The sequence below is a fragment of the Cupressus sempervirens genome, chromosome 2 (genome assembly GCF_028749045.1).
Source record: "Cupressus sempervirens isolate cs-2001-9-10 chromosome 2, ASM2874904v1, whole genome shotgun sequence".
NCBI lineage: Eukaryota > Viridiplantae > Streptophyta > Pinopsida > Cupressales > Cupressaceae > Cupressus > Cupressus sempervirens.
In genome coordinates, this window is record NC_143119.1 from 81647565 (window position 1) to 81669111 (window position 21547).

General features: G+C 35.0%; 1 pseudogene; it reads left to right on the forward strand.

Annotated features, from left to right (window-relative positions):
• Nucleotides 1-20981, forward strand: part of LOC149571144 (putative aldo-keto reductase 2) — a 30406-nt pseudogene extending 9425 nt beyond the window's left edge.
• Nucleotides 20982-21547: the final 566 nt, after the last annotated feature.

Here is a 21547-nt window from a genome sequence, read left to right on the forward strand (position 1 = left end):
CTATGGTAGGACATTCTAGTTTCTACAAGACATACCGACATATTAGAGAGCGATTCACATGGAAAGGGCTCAAAGCAGAGGTACTTCAATATGTTAGGGAGTGTCCCACTTGCCAGCAGAATAAGCAAGAAAACTCCTATCCAGCCGGTTTACTTTAGCCACTTCCGATTCCTGATAGGAAGTGGGAGTGTTTGTCTATGGACTTCATCACAGGACTGCCTAGAGCCCAAGGCAGAGACTACATATATGTGGTTGTGGATCGCCTTACAAAGTTTGCACACTTCTTTCCGATCACTGCTACACAGGTGGAAAAGTTGTTCTTCAAAGAGATATTCAGATTACATGGCTTACCTCAGAGCATTGTAAGTGATAGAGATAGCAGGTTTATGAGTCACTTTTGGCAGGAGCTATTAAGGTTGTGTGTGACAGAGCTCACTCCGAGCACTAGCTACCACCCTCAGACAGATGGTCAAACAGAGATAGTAAACAAATGGGTGGAGGGATATCTCAAAAATTATATAGTAGGGCAACAGAGGGCATGGGTAAAATGGATTTATCTCTGTGAGTATTGCTACAATACCACTTATCACATGTCTATTTAGATGTCACCCTTTATGGCCCTATATGGGTATGAGGCACCCAATTTTATGGATCTTCTTTTGAGTGACAGTAGAGTGCCCAGTGCAGGTGATTTGTTACAGGAGAGTCAAGACCTTGTTAAGACTCTCAAGGATAATCTAACTAAGGCACAAAATCAGCAAAAGCAGTATGCAGATCAGAAGAGTACTGAGCAGACTTTTGAGGTTGGAGACATGGTGTATCTTATGTTGCAGCCTTACCGTCAATCCACTCTCAAGAAGAGTGGTGCCGAGAAACTCAAGCCACAATACTATGGTCCATTTAGGATTATCAGGAAAGTGGGAGAGGTGGCTTATGAGTTAGACTTGTCGGCGAAGAGCAAGGTGCATAATGTTTTTCATGTGTCACGCCTCAAAAAGGTGCTAGGGCATCATATTGTGCCTTCTACAGTACTACCACCCCTGGATGATGAGGGAAAACTTGTTTTGATACCGAAGGCTATCATTGATTTTAGAGAGAGGAACTTGAGGAAACGTACCATCCAAGAATATTTGGTGAAGTGGAAGGATTTGTCGGTAGAGGATGCTACTTGGGAGAGCGAGGAGATTTTACAGCATCCAGAGTTGAGATTGCTTGAGGACAAGCAATTTTAGGGAGGGCGGACTGTGATGTCCCCTTCTAGCTAGAGACATCACTTTAGCTGGTGATTAGCCTATCAGAGACCCTCGTAGGCTAATAAGATTGGATAGAGGGTCACCTTGGTGTGGAGATCCTCCAAGGACCAAAATAGAGTACTCTTTTGGGTTGCCATAGTTTGTTTATGATGAGTTTTCCTTTGAGTTTGGCTTGGTCAGGCTATTTTTAGCAGTTTTGAAGCTATAAAGATAGACCCCTACTATTTTTAGAAAAGGGGTATGGTCATATGCAGTTCTATCATGTTAGCTCCCAGTCCAAACGACATTAAAAAATGTTGAGTAATAATGAAGATATTAATGTTTATTTAGTTAAAATAAACATTATTGGTTTTGAGCCTATATTGTTAAGTTATAATATATAACTTAAGTGAGGGTCATGATATCATAAAAGGGGGCATTGTTTCAATTAATTGTGGGTCCAAGCTTATGGAAAAATTAAAAGGGATTTTCTAAGTTTTAATGTAATAACATTTTTTATGTTATTATTATATCTTTTATCCCACATTGAGCGTGGAGACTCATTCTGGAGTTGAGGAGACCTTATAAACAAACCTTGTCTTCCTTCAAGAGGAGGTTATGAGAATTGCTTAAAAACTTTGCCTTGTGAAATTTCTTGAAGTTGTGGCAACAAGGGTTTCTACAAGTTTGAGAAGAATTCAGACTGTGGAGAACGTAGTATCTTCAGAGTTGATGCAATTTGAGGGTGTGAAATATCACTTGAATTTTGCCTGTGAGTTGACTTCATTATGGAGTCAATATTGTGTTTTAGTAGGGAAAAAGTGGATGAATCTGTTTACAGGTTGGAAGGGGTTATAACAGCAGCTATAGTGCTGTGAATAGTACAGCGCTACAGTGAATTAAAAATCAGAGATTTAATATTGTGGTTTTTGATAGGCGCTGCCCAAGGAAGAAGCAACCAGCAGCGTGGTTGCATATTGGAGACAAAAATCAGGTTTTCTTCAACTATTAATGATGATGTTTTTAATGTATTCTTCCAGCAATAAGTATTGTACATACATTAGGAGCCATCTGAATAAATGAATTTGATTAGCATTATAACTAGATTTGAGTTATAATTTTAGGTAAGATTAGTTTTCAATATTTGTATTTTCTTTCCATCAACTCAAAAACCCAAAAACAGCTTAAAACATTCAAAAACAAACCAAAAACAATCATTACAACTAGGGAAACAAATAGTGATCAGCGTAGAGCCTATTTGGGGTTCCTATAGTCCCATAATGGGTCTATTATGAAGTGTGGTGATGTAAAAACTTTATAGTTTGATGTAGTGGGAGATGTCAATTGCATGGAGATTCTACTCATAAACACAAATTGATTCTCTATGTTGTGAAATGGTTTTGGATTAGGTGCATCAAATTATTATTTTAGATGTTAAGTGTTTGGCATGAGGGTCTTAATTAGGTCGCTTGGAAGAGAATATGATTACGACTATTGTTGGTTATTTTCTTTCATAATGACATCGACAAGTTTGTGTAGCTTTGTGGAGGAGGTTGGGTTATGTGGGCTGCAATAGCCATGATTGTGCATACTTTGAAGTCTGCAAATGGGACACCCCAATTAGAACTACTAGTACTGCTTTATGTCATGCACTTTCCAGATGAAGTATATTAGATATTTGACCTTTCTTTGCCCCATCATTGCCAAAGCATTACTAATGTAAATTTATATTTTGCTACTTAAAAGCTTTCAACTGGTGCCTTCATGTCATAAAAATGAGCAAAGAGGTGACTGTGAAGTGACTGTAGATGCCCCTATTTTTGATTTTATAATGTTTAAATACAAAAGTGCTTAGCATGTTTATTGTCTTAAGAAAAGGTTCCTTTTGGAAAGGCAACACTCATGCGTGGGGCTCGTGCACTAGTGGACGGCCAGCCTGGAGGTACTGGTTAAAATTTGAGTGGACATGCAAGTTAAGGTCACCAAGAAATTGAAGAATCTGGTAGTTGCTACCTCACTAGCTAGAAAGTCCAAGGTTTTCTGGCTAGCGACATAGAGAGTCACTGAAAAACCTCTGAAAACTAGCGAGAGTAAACTCCAAGGTAAAGAGCAACGTGGGTCTCGCCTAGGTACAGAGCAACAAGTCAGGTAGTGCCAAGTAGCAGCCGATAGCATGACTGAGTGATGATATGGAGCTCCAAACCAATCACAAGGTGCCATGTGGCATGAGTTCCAAGGTAGACCATGATGTGGAAAGCAGATATTTCAGATGCACTAGATTGTGCCACATGGCAAATCAGACGGTCATCGCTATGTTGCTAAGATGAAGTTGCTTACTCATTAGTATAGCAACATAGCAAGTATGACATGGCATCGAAGTGGAGTGATGATGTGGTAGTAATAAGGACCAATAATGTGGTGACATGTTGTGCCTAGTTGTACAGACTTGAACCAATCATAAGATGACATGTGGCAATGGTGGTCAAATTATGTTTGACCTAGAATGAAACCTCTGGGGAAATTTTCATAAGGTTTTAAAAAGTTATTTTTTAAAGTTTATTTCTCAGAATCACATGTAGTCATGACATTTTAAATAAATGTATGAACTTCATAACGTTCAAACTATAAGATAAGATTAAATTTTTGCAATTTTAAAATGTAAAGCCATGAGACAGAGGTATAAACTTTAGAGGAGTGTAACAGGGGCTATTTCTATAAAAAATGGGCACTCCAATATACCACTAGAATTCGGAAGATTAATTTTTTTGAATATGAGATCAGTTTTCACATAGGTGCTCACTAATTCATACTATAGGTCAGTTTGTAAAATCTAGGGCATTCTCAGTAGAATAGGCAAAACTCATCATTTATCATCAAGAGTGGTTAAAGGGTAGATGTGAAGGCTTTTTGAATCTTGGGTATGGAGGAAAACTATTCTAAAAAGTTTATTTTTCCTTTTGAGGTCATATAACTAATTTTCACCTTTTACTTTGAGTTCAAATTCAACATCAAAAAATAGTTATTTCTTCCAATAAAAATATCTGAGATTCTTTATGCCTTGTAGAGGCCAAATGATGAGATTTGATATGTAGTTATAGATAGAAGGTAGAGAGAGGAATTTTAAATTTCTTGGGAAAGAATTCTAAGGGGACAGATGTCAGTTACAGATTCAATTTGAGAATTGCTTCTTTTCTATATCTTTCTTCCTTCTTCTCTTTTGCAAGGTTGTTGGCAGTTTGCTCCAGGTAATACCAGTAGGGTTCTAGTGTTTTACTATTGAAACCAAGGATTGTAGATGGTTTTGTTTCCTGTCTATTGAGTTGTGCTCTAGTAGTGAAGGCCACACATCCACCTCTTGTGCAGATTTTCAGTTCATTCTCATGTGTTGTTTTTTGAGATAAATGGAGATTGATGCTGGATTATGTGAATTATTTAGAGTTTACTTTAGTATTACCAATTCATGTATTCAGTCTTTCCTTGGATGAATATAAAAAGGGATTTACAAGAATTATTTGAGTTTCCTTGTTCTATCTCCTAATTCTTCATATGTCATTAACTTTGTGATTAAATGGATAAGGTTGATTTGATTTAAGGCAGCTTGGATGAGTTGTGTATCAGATCTATTGTTGCTTCTGACTCAAGGACTTAGGTAAATGCTTCAGTGTTCTGATAGGGTTTCTGGGTGTATGAAGGGGATATTGCATAAGAATTTGATTTGGGGATTTCAGTTGATAAACTTGATTATAATGCAAACAAGTTAGGTCATCCTATTGGTAATGATTATATGTTTCAATGGGTAAGGCACTAATCACTAAATCATATGCAAGCTGATATGAATGTCATTTGCACAAAATATTTTATTCAAATAAATTCAATTTTTCATGTCTTGTAGTGGGCTGAAAGGAATTAACCCTCACTCAACTTATGGATTTCATAGGTTGCAATTTGCTACTATAGATCTATGTTATTGCATGAGTTTTCATTTGTAGTAAATAGGTTCAGATTTATGTTTAATTGCATTGGTACCATTCATTAGAACCTCAAGGTCAACCTGCCTAGGTCTTGCAGAGCTTGAAGTGAAGGAGTTATGCCTTATAGTTGGCCCAAGACTACAGTCAGGTGCATTCATCATTGGAATTTTCTAGCCTTAGATGCATTTTTCTGGTTTCTTGATAGTTTGTAAAACTATTAAATCAAGAGCTAACATATGCTTTAGGATGTTAAGCATGCATTGATGGACTAGTTTGAGATGACTGATCTTGGTTTACTACACTATTTTCTTGGTCATTAAATTAATCAATCTCCTAATGGGATTTTTGTGTATCAGTAGAAGTATGCTCTTGACATGCTTCATCATGACATGCTTGATTGCAAGCCTACTCCTACACCATTTTAGTCAAGTGTCACTTTGTTTACCTCCTACTCTTCACCTTCAGTGGATGCTACTTTATATTGGTACTTGGTTGATAGCTTGTTGTACCTGACACAAACTTTCCCTGTTCTTTATTTTGTGGTTGGCCTTGTCTTTCAATTTTCTTAGGACCCTCATGAGAGTCATTGGAAACCTAGCAGGTTTATTCTATGCTCTATTCAAGGCACACTCATGTATGGCATTCACTACATCATAGGGGCTCCACACATTGTTGGCTACATTGACTCATATTGGGCTGGTGATGTCGATGATTGGAAGTCCACTTTTGGCTTTTTGTTTTGTCTTGGCTTAGGTCCTATCACATGGTCATGTAAGAAGAAACATGCTCAATCACTTTCATCTATAGAGGTTGAGTACAGGGCTGCAGTTCTTACTAGTCAGGAGGCTTTATGGCTTCATTAGTTGATGATTGAGTTTGGCTTTCCTCTCAATCATCACACTATTTTGTGGTGCAATAATCAGAGTGCCATCCAAATTTTTCACAACTTGGTGGAACATCATTGTACCAAGCACATTGAGTTGCATATGCATTTCATTTGTTAGTTGATCCAGGATGGTGTTATTGCATTGGAGTACATTCCTACCATCAAATAGGTTGCATAAATCTTCACTAAAACTTTTGCATTGCATGCTATCTTCAATTACGGTCTATGCTTGGGGTTACAGAATTTGTCCTTGGGGGGATTGGTTGAGGCCTTCCTTCCTTCACTTCATGTTTTTTTCAGCATGTTTATTTTTACCTCTTTTTGGAGGAGGGTTTTTACCATGTGGTTTTCCCTCTTTTCTCCATTTTTTAGAGGTTGCATTTATTTGCATTGTACATGGGTACCTAACATGGCCTTGTTGCTGGGACCCATTTTGCATTTTCTCTTTATTTTGTGAGCTTAAGGCATTCCCCTAAGTTGCACTTAAGGGGGGGGGGGGGGGAGGGGGTTAAAGTAAATAATTAATTAATTATTAATTATTTATTCTATTACTTAAGCTTACTGAGGTAAATGCATTTAATAGTTGTAGTAGTTAGTTGTTGATGACACAGGAGTTTGTTCCCTTCTAGCATGTTCCACCTTTTTGTGGAAGTGTGCTTGGTTGTCAAACTTATCTTCTACCTCCTTCCAAGCTTGTTCTACAAGCTTCCTTGAGGCCTTTATAAGCGGTCTCTCTCTCATTGTAAATTCATCCATTCACATAGAAATTCTAATTTCCTATTGTGAAATATTTCCTTGTGTGGTTTTTGCTTCAAGCTCTTGCTCCTTAAGTTTCTCTTTGGCAAGCTATTTGTACTGTAGGCGATCTTGGCACATTTCTAGAGTTGGATTCTCAACTTCTACACTAATGATACTTCATCTGGCTTCCATTGGAGATACAAGATTGAAATACCTTGATGAAGAATATACAACTCCTTCAGATACATTATCTGTTAATGACATTGTTGAGAAGAAGACTCATAACACCATGATGATTGACATTGCATCTACTCTAAGTAATGAGGAATTTGATGATGTTAAGGACTACAAAACTACCTTTAAAATGTGGAATAAGCTGAAGGACATCTGTGGTGGTGATGAAAATGTGAGGAGAGCTAAAGTAGAAAGCCTTAGAGGACAATTTGATCAAATAAGAATGAGAGAAGATGAAAACATTGCCAAATATGTTGAAAGGATCAAAGCAAGTGTTAGTGCTATCAAAGCTTCTAGAGGAGATATCAAGGAGGAAACAATTATAAGTAAAGTTCTTAGAACATTTCTTCCCATTTATACAATCAGAGTATCTACTATTCAAGAAAGAAGATGTGAAGAAAATCATAAGATAACTTTGGATGCCATAGTAGGAAGATTGATAGACTTTGAACTAGATAACTATGAAAATTATGTTCCAACTTCCAAGAATATTGAATCAGCATTTGAGGCCAAGATCTCACTTAAAGAAAAAGGCAATAAAATAAAGGACTCTCAGTTAGAAAGTGAAGAAGAATTACAGGATAATTTTGACAGTGATCTTGAAGTTGTTGAAGCTCTACTTGCAAAGAAATATTATAGAGGTAGAGGAAAATACAAAGGTAAAGTTCCCTTAATCTATTTTTCATGTGAATAAATTGGTCATATTATAGCTAGGTGCCCAAACAAGAAAAGCAAGGATGAAAAGAAAGGTCACAAGTGCGATGGCAAGAAAAATTTCAAATCATTCAAGGATAAAGGTAAGAAAACATGTTTTATGGCTAAGGACTCTAAAGATTCTGATAATAGTGAAGATGAAATAGTTTACATTGCTATGAAAGATGAATCTAATAATGATGAAGAAGATAAAGTAACACTTATCTCTAATGTGAGCAAAAATGATACATGGATCATAGACAGTGGATGTTCACATCATATGACTAGTGACAAAATAAATTTTGAACACTCCTGAAGACTATGATGGTGGTAGTGTAAGGTTTGGAAAAAATGAAGCTTGTTGCATAAAAGGAAGAGGATGAATCTCATTAACGAAAGTACTTGTATGTGATAATGCCTATTGGGTTGAAGGACTAAAATATAATTTTTTGAGTATGGCATGGCTAATCAATATTGGATTCAAGGTAGAATTCATGCATGGCAAGGAAAAACTGCTAGATGACAAAGAAAAACTGATTGGATCAGGAAAACAAACAAAAAGTAACTTGTTTTTATCTTGATCTTGGTGAGTGTTCATGTTGTATTGCTCAAGTTGAAGAAAGTTGGTTATGGCACAGAAGGTTATGTCATGTAAACTTTGATAACATGGTAAAAATAAGCAAATTTAGGAAAGTAAGAGGCATTCCTAGTTTGAAGAAACCTGATGTTGGTCTACGCAAGAATTGTTATATTGGTAAAATGGAAAATACTAGCTTTAAAAGTAAAAACTATCAGTCTAAAGATATTTTGGAAATTGTGTATAGTAATTTGTGTGGACCTATTGGAATTGAGAGCTATACTAGAGAAAAGTTCTTTATTCTTTTTGTTGATGACTATTCAAGAATGATGAGTGTTATGTATCTGAGAGAGAAGTTAGAAGCATTTGAGAAGTTCAAATGGTATTTGGCAAGAGTAGAAAAGGAAATAGGGAAAATATTGAAATGCTTGAGATCAGATAGAGTTGGTGAATTCATCTCCATTGAATTGAATAACTTTTGCATTGAAAGAGGAATCAAAAGATAGGTATCAGCTCTTGGAACTCCTTAGTAGAATGGAAAAGCTAAAAGGAGGAACATATCTATCATGGATTATGTAAGGACCCTAATGATTGAAAAGAAAATTGCTATCAAATATCAGAGGGAAGCTATCAACACTGCAATTCATACCCTAAACTGAGTATAGTTAAAGAAGGACTCATTTAAAACTCCCTATGAGCTATGGTATGGTTATAAACCCAATGTAAGTTACTTGAAAGTATTTGGAAGTAAATGTTATATCTTGAAAGAATCTAGAAAAGGAAAATTTTATGTGAAAGGTGATGAAGGTATATTCTTAGGATATTCTTACAAAAGTAAGGCATATATATGTTTGAATCTATCTACTCATAAAATCATTGAAAGTGCACATGTGAAAGTTGATGAGTTTGTAGAAAGAATTGAGGAAGAAAGAAAAAAGGAACTAGAAGACTATATGAGATTTGTTTACATAGCACCTAATACATTGCTAGACACATCTATCAATTAGGAGACTACAACTCCCAAGTCTTCAGTCACTGATTTGCAAGAAGTTCAAACTAAGTCTCAGTCTGAAGCTACCGAGCCAATAGCTACCAAATTTGAAGGACCTGAGCTACAGATAGAACAACCAAAGCTAGAAGTTGAAACTCAAAATGAAGATAGTGGAACTCAGTCAAAAGGAAAAGAACCTCTATTGGCCAAGTATGTCAGGAGACATCATGTACCAGATAAAATTATTGGAGATAAATAAGAAGGTACTATGACAAGAAGTAAGCTAAAAGGTACTTGTTTACTTGCTGATTTTGAACCTAGAAATGTCAAAGATGCATTGGAAAATGAAAGTTGGATTGAGCTTATGAATGAAGAGATGGAGAAAATAGAAAAAACCAAAACTTGGACTCTTGCACCTAGGCCTAAAGATAAAAATGTGATTGGAACAAAATGGGTATTCAAGAATAAGTTGAATGAAGATGGTAAGGTATCAAGAAACAAAGCTAGATTGGTATGTAAAGGATATTCTCATGACGAGGGAATAGATTATGGTGAGACTTTTGCTCCTATTGCAAGATTGGAAAGTGTTAGGACCTTACTTGCATATGCAACACCTAAAAGATTTAAAGTGTATTAGATGGATGTCATATTTGCATTTCTTAATGGTATTCTTGATGAAGAAGTCTACATTGAACAACTTGAATGTTTTGTTGATCCAAATAGAAGGGACATGGTCTGCAAATTACACAAAGCATTGTATGGTCTAAAAAAAGATCCTAGAGCATGGTATGAAAGATTTCATAACTACCTTATTCAGATTGGTTTCCAAAGAATTAATGATAATAGTAGTTTGTACATCAAGGAAATACTAGATAACAAGATTGTTTTGGCAAAAATATTTGTGGATGACACTTTGTTTATAGGAAATGATGATCATTGCAAAGAATTTTTAGAGAAAATGAACAAAGAATTTGAAATGTCTATGTTTGGTGAGATTAAGTTCTTTGTTGGTCTTCAGATATAGTAGAGAAAGAATGGTTTCTACATTACTTAGTCTAAGTATATCAAGGAGATACTCAAGAATTTTGGTATGGAAGATTGTAAACCAGTTGGAACTCCCATGTGTACTAGACTAAAGCTTACTAAAGACACTAGTACATTTGAGACCATTTTTCAACCATTATTGGTCAAAAATTCGACCCAAATTTTGACCAAACTTCAACAAACTTCAACCAACCCATTGGTTGGAATTTTTCTGGTCGAAATTTCGACCAACCTTTTGGTTGGTTGAAATTTCGACCAATACATTGGTCAAAAAACCTCCATAGCCATGGTGCAAATTCTGCCAGGAATTGGTCAAAATTTCGACCAATGAAGGTCGAAAATTTCGACCAATAAAGGTAGAAATTTCAACCAATGAAGGTCAAAAATTTCAACCAATGAAGGTCAAAAATTTTGACCAATAAAGGTAGAAATTTTGACCAATGAAGGTCAAAAATTTTGACCAATGAAGGTAGAAATTTTGACCAATGAAGGTCAAAAAGTTTGACCAATAAAGGTAGAAATTTTGACCAATGAAGGTCAAAAATTTTGACCAATGAAGGTAGAAATTTTGACCAATGAGGGTAGAAATTTTGACCAATGAAGGTAGAAATTTCTACCAACAGGTAGGTGTAAATTTTTTTTCAGGCATTCTATAAAACAGTCACATGCCTTGCATATGATATGACATTTTGCATGCATCCTGCACTCTCTCATCCGGGAAATGATGGATTACGGAGAGTGATCTGAAACCATGATGCTAAAAAATAGACACAATCAAATCCAAAATGAACTTGCATTACAAATGGATTGTGGAAATCTGATATTGTGAATTTTGCATGCATGTCTACTAGGACAAATATATGTTTAAGTTGTGATTGTCCTAGTAGACATGCATGCAATTTTACCAATATTAGATTTCCACAATCCATTTGTAGTGCAAGTTCATTTTGGATTTGATTGTGTGTTTTTTACCATCATGGTTTCAGATCACTCTATGTAATCCATCATTAGCCGGATGAGAGAGAGTGCAGGATGCATGCAAAATGTCATATCATACGCAAGCCATGTGAACTATTTTATAGAATGCCTGAAAAAAACTGACAGTAACTAATATGAAAAATATATAATTAGTTATATGATTGAGACAAATCATGTACAAGTGAGTTGGTCAAAATTTTGACTAGATAAATTTTGACCAATGGGTTGGTCAAATTTGGTCAAAAATTGGGTCAAAAATTTGATCAGTGAAGGTCAAAAAATGAACCCAAATGCACTAGTGCAAGTATGCTCGCTAAGTTGAATCTTTGAGTTCGGTCATCAAGTCACCCCACCAAAGCGCCTCATCAAGGTCAGTCTTTAGGTCCGCTCATCGAGCTTGCTCACCAAGTCAGCTCGCCATGTCGTGTATCTAAGTGGCCTCGCTAAGTCGGCTCGCCAACTTGCCCCACCAAGTTGCCACTTTAAGCCCACTCACCATGTTAGATTGCTAGGCCAGCTCCCCAAGTCAGCTCGCCAAGCTGACAATTGAAGTATGCTCACCAAGTCTATTTCTAATTCATTTTCTACAGCTTAAAATAGGAATACATCTACTAAACAAAATACAAATCACTCAACAAATTTGAATGTGGTAGAAGAGTGATCAACAACACAGTGAATCGAGTCTATAGGTTTGTGGCATTGACGACACTTGATGGTTTGAGAAGAGATTCAAAAGGAGGCCTGGTTGAGGATGCATTTCAACAGCAAGCAAGAGCGAAGACATGATTCATGCATCACTCTAATGAAAAGAATGACAACGAATAACATGCAAACATATGCTTATTTTATAAACTTCAATGAAATCTATTTTCTCCTGATCAGATCAAAAGACTGCAAGACATCACTCAAGGCATTCGCATCATGATCTTAGCCAAATTATAGGAAGTCATTGTAATCAAATTACTTTCTTTCAATATAATGGGAGGAATCTCCTTTCACAACAATTCACCAAAAACAAAAAACTCAAAACATGTAGAAAACAAAAAGTAGAGAATGCCATTTAAAGAACTTTTTCAGTGTGCTGAAGAAAGCTGGTAGGCAATACAGTACAGAACTAGATTAAACATATACCCACCATTTTAATCTCAAACAAGACATCCACTAAATTGTTATCCTATTTTAAAACAAAATCAAGATTCATGAAACAACCAATTTAAAAGGTTCATAGTGCATTCTATCCATTAAGAAAAGTGCAACTTGAGATAAAATTGTTTGAAAAGTAACCTTCTAGAACACGTATAAAATGAAACGTACACTTTCTGCCAAGTTTGGATCAGGGATGTTCTACTTCTAGATGAAGAGGTTCTGCAAGTCTAAATTAAAACTACAGCTCCAAAATCAATGACAATTTTTCTGTTTATAGTGTTACTGCTGCCACAAACATAGGAAAGATACATAAGAATATGCCCACTATTTAAAAACATTAGATAGTAAGACACGAGATCTTGAAGGGAAAAGAAGAGGAGTTTCATAGAATTAAAATTACAATTAACGAAAAAAATTCATTTTGGCATATATGTGAAAAAGGAAAACTCGCACAGTCTAAGCCAAGGATAAATTCCATTTTAATTTTAGGCTGGGCATAAAATGCATTCACCAAGCACAAATGATTAAATAATATCTAGAGAAAGTCTTGATCTATTTCTCTAAATTTAATAAAATTTGATAAAATTTGATAAAATTTGAACCCATCATCCAAAGAAGAGTCTTGCTTATCAACATGATGTACTTGGAGATTACCATTATCTCTACTTGTCTGATAAAAATATCTGGCAAGCTTCAGACTCAATAAGAAATAATCATCCCAAGCCTCAGAAATTCTACCAAAAAGATCTTTGTGCGCACACAACAAAGCCAACAAGACAAAAAAGTTCTTTCCAAACACTTAATGGCATAATGTAACAAGGGAAGGAAAGTTTTCCACTATTTCCTCTGGCATTGCAGATACTGTGGAGGATGCAAATGCAATTGCTACACCAGATTTCCTCTCACAATCTGTATTGTCTACAAGTGACAGCACTTGGGAAAGAGATCGTTGAACATTAGGATTGCCTTTTCCCAAAAAGTGAGTATCTATTGATTCCAAACTGGATCTCACTTGCTCTTTGGATAATATGCCTTGGGAAAAATGAAGCAAACTTCTTAATGGACTCCATTCACAAAGAAAATCTTCTAAACCATGATCAGATTGATATACTTGATTGATTTTTGGAAGCAAAGTAGTCACAATTGCAAAAGATAATGACCTTGAATTAGCCTGTGAGAGGAAATATCCACTTGTCAACATAAGGATCTGACTTCAAACTCAGAATGAACTATATGAGGAAGAACAGATACACACTCGAGCCTGCAAAAGAAAGCTCATCACACTGGCCACATAGAATGAAATCATTGTCCGGTGGGCAAGCTTCTAACTTTTGGAACTTGACTCGACAACTCAAAGGCACTTTTGCAAGACACAGATCACAAGAGGGCTAAAATGTGGAGGTGAAAGATCTGCATAATTTTTAATGAGTAAGTTATTAATCAAAAATAAAAGAGTAAATGAATAGACAAGAAACTTTATTATACAGGCCCAACTAATAATTTTCACTTTTCAGAATGAAATTGTGGTTAGTGTCAGACATCTGTTTTCCATAATTCATTGTGCATCAGCAACTACTCATCAAAGGCTAAGAAAACCATGTAGTGTTTGGAACTAGGCTATTATTTTCTTCAAGTCAAAGGGATGAAATCATTTGAAAGAAAAAATTATTTTTTTAATAAAAATATAATTAGTGCTACAGTTAAACCCAAGACAGACAAGTCATTCTATGATTCTAGATATTTTCCAATAAAAGAAACGGACAGACATGAAATGGACTATCCACTCTAATTTGTGGAAGCTCCCCTGACAGTGCATTTGAAATATCTATAGGTAACTCCAAAATTAAGTTGTGGGATCATATCAATGGTTGTTAGTCAAAATTTTCTCTTGAATAGGGTTTTGAGGATATTTTGTCAGCATTTGGTTCCTAATTTACTCAAGAATTGGGGTCTGATAATATTGTCTTACAAATTGTTTATTTTACAATGGAGTTGTATCTTCTATTTTATTCCTGACTAATAGAAGTTTATCTGACCCTGAGATGATCAAATCCACTTGATAAATGTTAATCTCTCTTTAAGTTTTGCACTATTTTCTATATTAGGAATAAGTCAATTCTTGAACTATCTACAACTATTGATTGCCTTGTGTTTCTTTTTATTCCTGTCAGAGCCTTCATTCAACTCTATCTACCCTGCTTGTCATTCCAAAACATAAGGATTTATAATTTTTTCTCTATACACATTATCTGCCATCAAACTAGTATGTTTAATGTCCATTTTCCCATTCTCAATTTTTGTAATCTCCCTTTTTATTGATATTGGTAGAATCATGGTTGAGACCCATGGTGTTGTTGATATCATATCAAGTGGTTGTGGATTCCCTTCAGGAGTAGTAATTCCATTTATTGGTACCAGAGGTTGTGATGGTAAAATTGGTGCCAAATGCTTCTTTACTCATATAGGCCCCATACTAGAGTGTAGAATGTAGAATGTCTTCTAAAGATTGAGATGGCATAGATCCACTCCAATTCAACTCGAGCTAGTTAGTCCAACCTGCACATTCATGTTTGCACCATCCATGTACACTTGACTATCATTGTCATGAATGATTTAACATATCTTATTTAATACCCTCCTCATACACACCAAGCATTGAAGGATAGGTAATCATAAGTGCTACAAGGTTTCCTTATTTTCCTCTACATCCTTCATTTTCTTTAGCAACAGTTCAAACAACAACAATTTTCATTCCACACATTGTAGCACTTGCAAGATTCATTCTATGAGTTGAGACAGTAATGATAGAAGTTTTGATGCCCATCTCCCCTTGCTTAACGATAAGCATATAACCTTTACAATATCAAGGAATGGAGCATCCTCAACATTAATAGTGCCTAATTTCTTTAATCCACTAATAAATGCTCCCGCCAAACCATGTACACATTCTACATTTTTTTCAATCCTGCTAGACCATGATAGATTGCATACATAGAAGATATATTGTAATTAATGCTTGTATCATGTGGATATTTCTAGTGGCATTATCTTGCCTGATGTGTTTCTCCCTTGTCTACATTTCCATCCTTAGCACAGGATTCCTATGGGAATCCACATTAACTCCAATAATCCTACCAAGCATCATTCATTTTTACTCTTAAGATGTAACCAAGCAATATAAATGATGGGCCCCCATAGTCCAGGGGGACACCAAATCTTTGAGAAGACCCAAAGATGATATCCACCCCAAATTCCCTAGGAGGCTTCAGTATTGTTAGTGTAGAAAAATCAGAGTAATCAATAACTTCCCTCTCTATCCTAGGGTGCTAAACAAGAACCCCACAAACATCCTTGGAACTATAATCAAAGTACTTTAGATCAGATTTCATGACATTCAACCCCAACCAACCTACCCTTATCTGTCACACATCAAATGTCTAAGGATGAGAGTTACTAAAAATGATAGAAGTCTTCTTATTATCTTTGGTTATATCATTACATATCACAATAGCCTCAAAACTAGTAGTAGCCTCATCCAAAAGAAAATCATTTGACATGGGAGCCTAGTAAGATCTAATATCATGTTCTAGTGATTCAAAAAATATTCTAGTATATCATGGAAACCATGTTAGGAGGGCACAAGGGATGACGATGGGGCTGAAACATATGATAAATTATACTCTATTAAAACTATTAACTTATTACTATGAAAAGAAACATTTCACTTAAAAAAAACTAATATATCAAGTACCTCCATTTGAAGAAAAATTATCACTTGTTGCTCAAACATCATAAATACTTAATTGATGAGTAAGTCTTGACAATAAAGATGCCTATTTTTTGAATCTCTCACGTTTCCTTTTTGCATTTGATCTTCTTGGAGAAGTTCTTCAATCTTTGCTGTACTTTGAGAGCTGTTTGAAGTAGAATTGAAAAATAATATATGAGGAACATAGAAAACAAATATAACTAGTACCATGGCCATATTAGCCACATGTAATTAACCTTCAGCTAACAGAGCTATAAAGTTGAGTCAGCATTTCCTCTTTGGCTTTCTCAACTTGGCAGAGCACCACAACCTATCAATCATTGAAGGACAAGTTAATACTCATGAGAACCATACAGAAGAATGCCTATTTATATAGCGCTTTAATGCAAGGATGTTCTAAGGTTCTTACTTTGGGTACATTTGCAGCAAGACTATTCAGAATAGCTTCCACATAACCACATACTTCCTGAGACATCAACCTCAACTCCTCCTCTGGATCAACTGGTCACCTGGCCATTGTATCCTAATTACAAAGAACATGAATAAATTGAACATTAGCTTTTCCTCAGTATTTAATTTGTGTCTTGTTAGATAAATTAAGATGCATCATGATCAATCAACCTTACAGAAGGAAAAAACCATTCCTAGCATTTTCATTAAATAATTAATAGAAAACTAGCACAAATGTTTTTTACCACATTACATAAGTTTGTTTTAAGAATGCAGACTGTAAAGCATAGAGCTACTCCAATTTTATTGTAAAGCAACAATGAGAAATAAATTGGCACATTGTTGAAAAGTCATGTGAGCTCCACATGAATGGATATTCCTAATAGTACACGAGTATGTGTCTCATCTCACATTCAAACTCAGTGACATTCATTACCTAAGTTGAATTCCTTCTAAAAGGTAGCAACTAAGAGATAAAAAGATTTGTATGGTTGATAATTGACAATAGTTCCATAGGGCAGACAAAAGGGGAATCTGTTTGTCCATCTCACATTCAAACTAAGGTTTTGCATATCATCTCCACAGTTGAGTCATTGTCTTTACCTTCAAAATTCCCCTAACCCATGGACTTACTTGGAGTAATGTGCACGTTTGTCAAGCTGGAAATCCTACTTCCAATGCAAGAACACTTCTCTGAAGGTAAGTTCAGCATTTTGGACATGGGCATTAGAGCTGAGGTACTATGTTCCCAGCTTGACTTTTGACTATATGAAATGATTCTTGAGAAAATTTGGCTTAGAATCAGAGAGAAAATTGGGACTTGAATTAGAGTTGATAGTCTTGTTTCTGGCACGGGCATCCTTGAACCTGAGGAGGAGCATCTTGGTAGTCTTTTTGCCCCTCAAAAGGCAGGCTGCTTCATCCTTTGCAAGTGAACAGTATCACCACAATTTTTTCTAAGTGTCTCTAATAGCTGCAAAAATAACTAGGCAAATATTAAATCAAAGTTATCCATCAAAGTCAATCATAAATGAATTCTTACTATAGTAAATTTTTTGCACTCAAAATTCAACCAAATATCTTAGTAATGATAACTTAAAATAAATCAAAATGTATATAGAAATTTATAATATTATTCAATACTAACCGTCAGAGAAAGAATTTGGATCTTAGGATTCTTATTGGCAATGCGTTTCTTAATTTCTTTGATTACTTCCTTTGCTTGTCTGTTCCAACATAATCATATTGACCAATATAGACCCTTTATTACGATCACCATATCCAAATGTCAATTTATAAGAAAGAATTTAGAAGAAAGAGCTATTAACCTGCTTTATAAAAACCATAACAACATCTCTTATGTGAACTCTATTCATATAACAAAGATGGGATTACATTCTCCGAACATGGACTACCATTAATGCATAATACAGAGCAACTACCAATCAATTAATGTCAAATTGGATTTACAAAAGAGGATAACAGTGTATCAATATTTGCAAAGCATAATCAAGAAATTTGAACCTAAGGTGGATTAAAGAAATTTAGCATGATTCTATGCCTTGTAACTCAGAGATGAAGGTATTTCCAAATATTTTGTATGACTTCTCATGTTAGAAAAAAGATTATACAGACACATCTTATAAATATAGCCAAGATAGAATATATGACAAAAGGAGTAAGATTTCTTTGTGCCATTCAAGGTTCTTGGATAAGCAACATGAATAAAATGAAATCCTTTCATTTCCTTAAAAATTCTTTAAATCCATGTTTGATTGTGACTACCATACATGTTGATCTGAGCATGCTTGGCTCCCAGTTACTGCTATGATATAGTTTAAGATTACTGCTGTAACTGATAAGTGGTGATGTAGATGAGCAAATTTGGATAATAGTTTCTATATGTTAGGTGTCGAGAAGCTTCACTTTACAATTTAAAAAATGGTTCTACCATACATGCTATTTTATTTTGTGTCATCTTGGAAAACATTGGATCATTCATGTAAACAAACCTAACAAGCTCTCTTGTGTGTTTATACTTAAGTTCTAACGTTTCTTTTCCAGCCTGCACTAGAAGACTCTTCTGAAAAGCAATTCAACATTATAACATAATTATGAGCTAGGAAAGCATCAACTATACCAAATCCTTACATAGGTGAAAACTATATAACCCATCACTAAAAAGTGATCAATATTACTCAAAAGATGCATTTGTTAAAACCATTGATTGATCAAAAGATGCACATCTTGTTTCTAGCTCGTACTGTTTCCATTTCTTAATCTATTAATTCTCTGAGTTTGATTGTTCTAACACCATGCATAATGCTTTTATTGTTCCTTCCTAAATAGGCTCTGAAAGGTATCAGAGAGAAGGTGCATATTGTAACTAAGTTTGGATTGACTTGGAGTAATGGAGAATTTGGTGTGAAGGGAGATCCTGCATATGTCAGGGCTGCCTGTGAAGCAAGCCTCAAGAGGCTTGATATAGACTATATTGATCTTTATTACCAGCATAGGGTGGATATTACTATACCCATAGAAGCTGCTATAAGTCTTTGGATTCTAAACCCTTAACCTTGCACCAAAATACTATTTTGTCATGGCGCTGTAAGTTTTACGATTCAAAATCTGTACTACTGTGATAGGTTTTTTATTTTAATCTTATTTATAAAATTTTGGGCATTGGTTTTTCTCCAAAAACTACATAGTTGAATCTTGAATTTGATTTGATGTGAGAAATATATTTTACATATCAATTCTTGAGATTGATAAGTATGAAATATTTTCTACAGCAAGTCAAATTGTGATTTTACTACAAGGATTCAATTGTGTGGTTTTCTAGTGAAACATATTGACACAAGTTATTTTAATAGTGGTTCACAAGAACTAATTTTTCATAAGAATGAATGGAAAACATAGTACTCATTACATTTAGATGATGCTAATAAGGTGAAGCATTAAGCCTTTCTAGAAGGTCACTAAGTGCAATACTACTCCAACTTATTGTCATGAGAGATGAGTTCTTATGAAGCTAATGTAACATGAGTAAATGAATTCGTCTCAGAAACAACAAAATCAAAATTTCAAACCTCTAATTTCACTAGAAAATATGAGTCCAATAATCAAGGTTGTATGGCTTTGGAGAGCAAGATTGTATCCCTCTGGCTCTTTACCGAAGCCTAGCAAAACATAAGAAATCTGATAACAAGTAAATCAATTTTCCTTTTATACAGATGGGTGAACTAAAGAAGTTGGTAGAAGAGGGAAATATAAAATATGTGGGTTTGTTTGAAGCCTCTGCTTCAACAATCCGTAGGGCCCATGCAGTGCATCCAATCACTGTTGTGCAGCTTGAATGGTCTCTCTAGAGTAGGGATTCTGAGGCCCAAATTATTCCCACCTCTAGGTAAACATTGTGACGATATAATACCTCAACAGTCAGTGATTCAATGTTTACTTTATAGATTACAGAGAACTAAGAGTAAATATTTGTGAATTGGGTTCACAGTATATACCAAAAGTTGAAGTTTTTAATAAGATTTTTTTTTGAACTTTGTTCCATTTGAACTTAGATAAGGAATAAAAGCTTACTTATATTTATTTTATTTCATTTTATTCCATTCATAGGGAGTTGGGGATTGGGATTGTTCCATACAGTCCTTTAGGCATGGGTTTCTTCAGCAGAAGAGGAAAACTTCTTCAAAGTGTGACAGATAATGACTTTGTAAGGTAAAGGATAGGATTTTTTTTTTCCATTTAATAATTGTACCATTTTAAAGATGATCTGATGTTGAGTTCAAACATTGAGACTTAACAACAAAGTAAAATCTAAACAAAATCTACATGACAAGACTGACAATAAAGGTGAAAATTAATTTGATTTGATTTTTTCATTGTTGATTGTTTCATATCATAATAATTGATCTGTTAAACAGGGGAATTCGAGGTTTTAAGGTGAGAATCTTGAGCGGAACCAAGATCTATTACTAAACCTAAGTAAGATCAGTTTAAGAAAAGGGTGCAGCCCAAGCCAGGTTGCTCTTGCATGGGTTCAAGACCAGGGAAATGATGTTGTGCCCATTCCTGGAACCACCAAGATGAAGAACCTAGATGATAATATCTTCTCTTTTGATAAAATTGATAGTAGATGACATGAATGAAATCAAAGCCATCTTTCCTATAGATGCTGCAGCTGGAGACCGACACAGAGCTGTTGATTTGCAATTGACCTGAATAAATTCAGAAACGCCCCCATACAACACTCTCCATTGAATTAAAGCATGTAAATGTTTGTGTTCTAGAGAAAAACATTTGCAATTGAGCTAGATGAATAAAGGGCTCTGAAGAGTTAGCAGCGTTAAAAAGAAAAGAATCTAAATATATGGATTTTTTAGCCTTGTACTATATCAGTTATAAATGCTTATTATTGAAAATGTAGTATTTTTAAATTATATTAATAGACTATTTTCAGAGCCTATTAATAGAGAGCTTTTGGTAAATGACTCTATAAAGAGTTTTATAATCCTGGTGGAAATATATTTCGTTAATAGTAATGATACTAGCATTTTAACATTTATGCATGACAATATTTATGGACTAGTGATAAACCCAAACCCTTCCACATGGATCTTAAGTAGGAGTTAGTAATAAAGATCCAATAAATGAGTTGTAATGTCTCCAAGGTTCTCTCAGAGACTTCAATATTCAACCATTGTTACTCCACATAACTTGTGGGCTTGGACATCAAGATAACAATATGCCATTTATTATCAGTGCATGCCAAGGATACATTAGAGGTTTTCACCCCATATGTCAACAGATTCACGTTTCAAAGTAGA